Here is a 1,875-nt window from a genome sequence, read left to right as displayed (position 1 = left end):
ATAGAATACACTATATACATACGAGATGAGTAATGTAGGGAGTTGAGTCAGTATGTTGGCAGTAGCCACTCAATGTTAGTGGTGGCTGTTTAACAGTCTGATGGCCTTGAGATAGAAGCTGTTTTTCAGTCTCTCGGTCCCAGCTTTGATGCACCTGTACTGACCTCGCCTTCTGGATGATAGCGGGGTGAACAGGCAGTGGCTCGGGTGGTTGATGTCCTTGATGATCTTTATGGCCTTCCTGTAACATCGGGTGGTGTAGGTGTCCTGGAGGGCAGGTAGTTTGCCCCCGGTGATGCGTTGTGCAGACCTCACTACCCTCTGGAGAGCCTTACGGTTGTGGTCGGAGCAGTTGCCGTACCAGGCGGTGAGACAGCCCGCCAGGATGCTCTCGTACCATCCAAAAGGCTGTGAAATATGTTTTCCATAACCAAAAATAGTGTATTTTCAGCTGGTGTACAAAACCGAAAGTAAAAGACGCAAACACTAAACTTAAGAACCGGAAGCACTGCAATAGCACACATAGAACATATCTACAGCTTCTTAGACTTGCTTTCAACGACAATGACAGATCTATAACTACATTTCTATATGAATTTGTTACAAGTCACCCAGAAAGGTACATATCAATTTTTTTGGGGGGGGGTTTGACATGTATGAATGTGTTATTCAATATGTTTCTATGGCCTATAGTAGTAAAGACCAAATTTAAATAAAAAATGCAATATTATTTTTTGATATGATACAGTGGTTTTACAATTGAAAATCAAATAGGTAAATGATCCTACCCCCCCGAAGGCTTAGACGTTTAGAGGTTAAAGTTCAGTTCCTACTGAGCTGACATAAGCAGCGCTTACCGTGAATGCAGGCTGAACTTCAGCGAAACAGATTGAATCCAGCCCCTGATGTGATCCGTGTCTACTAGTGTTTACTGGTTGAACCTCTACTCATGTCAACACACTGACCTTAACTGTGACTAGACATGTGACTCTGCAACGCCCTGCAAGGGGAGGAGACTAAACATTCATAACAGGAACAATGAAAGTCTTCAATAGGAAATGACCAGGAACACTGAAGTCTGTCTGTGGGCGTTCTAGGTTGGTTTTGTCCTTGGTGATTTGGTTTGTGTAAATATATATATTCACTTTACACACACACACACACACACACACACACACACACACACACACACACACACACACACACACACACACACACACACACACACACACACACACACACACACACACACACACACACACACACACACACACACACACAAAGAGGTGTTCCAAGGAATACAACTTTTAATCACACAAAAAGGGGGTTTATAATTCAACAGCCTGAGGACATAATAAAGACTGTAAATTGCACTTCTACATTTTCATAAAAACAAAATAAATCACAAATTAAAAATCAGGCTGTTAATTTTACATTTCTTTCATAAGAAACATCTTCAAAACTGTACATGAAGCTTTTCACAAAGCAGTTGGATCCTCCGTTTCAGAAATGTTCGTGGATCACATCTTCTACACATCGGGTCCAGAGAGGGTCTGTTACATTAGACACCTCACATCTTCTACACATCAGGTCCAGAGAGGGTCTGTTACATTAGACACCTCACATCTTCTACACATCAGGTCCAGAGAGGGTCTGCTACATTAGACACCTCACATCTTCTACACATCAGGTCCAGAGAGGGTCTGCTACATTAGACACCTCACATCTTCTGACTGTTGATGTACATCTCAGAGAATGGAGTCTGAGAACATTCCAATGGAACAGTCTTGGAACATTCTAGAACGGTCTAGAACATTCTGGAACAGATTTAGAACATTCCACAACAACAACAACAACAACATTGGCTTTGAGAAA

The 1,875-nt window shown here is 42.2% G+C and overlaps 1 protein-coding gene across 2 annotated transcripts in view; it reads right to left on the bottom strand.

Moving 5' to 3' along the window:
* Positions 1-1,289: 1,289 nt before the first annotated feature.
* metrnla (meteorin like, glial cell differentiation regulator a) overlaps positions 1,290-1,875 on the bottom strand; it is a 35,945-nt gene continuing 35,359 nt past the window's right edge. The window contains exons 4-5 of one of the 2 annotated variants that reach the window (XR_006082062.1): positions 1,720-1,875; positions 1,290-1,669 (exon numbers count right to left, since the gene is read on the bottom strand). The exon at positions 1,720-1,875 is cut by the window's right edge and continues 545 nt beyond it. The gene's annotated coding sequence lies outside the window, so the exon portion shown is untranslated. The other variant, XM_042314877.1, reaches the window with a different exon arrangement.

This window comes from Oncorhynchus tshawytscha, unplaced genomic scaffold (assembly GCF_018296145.1).
Source record: "Oncorhynchus tshawytscha isolate Ot180627B unplaced genomic scaffold, Otsh_v2.0 Un_contig_3322_pilon_pilon, whole genome shotgun sequence".
NCBI lineage: Eukaryota > Metazoa > Chordata > Actinopteri > Salmoniformes > Salmonidae > Oncorhynchus > Oncorhynchus tshawytscha.
The sequence above is the reverse complement of the archived record's forward strand: the minus strand, read 5'-3'. Positions and strand labels throughout refer to the sequence as shown.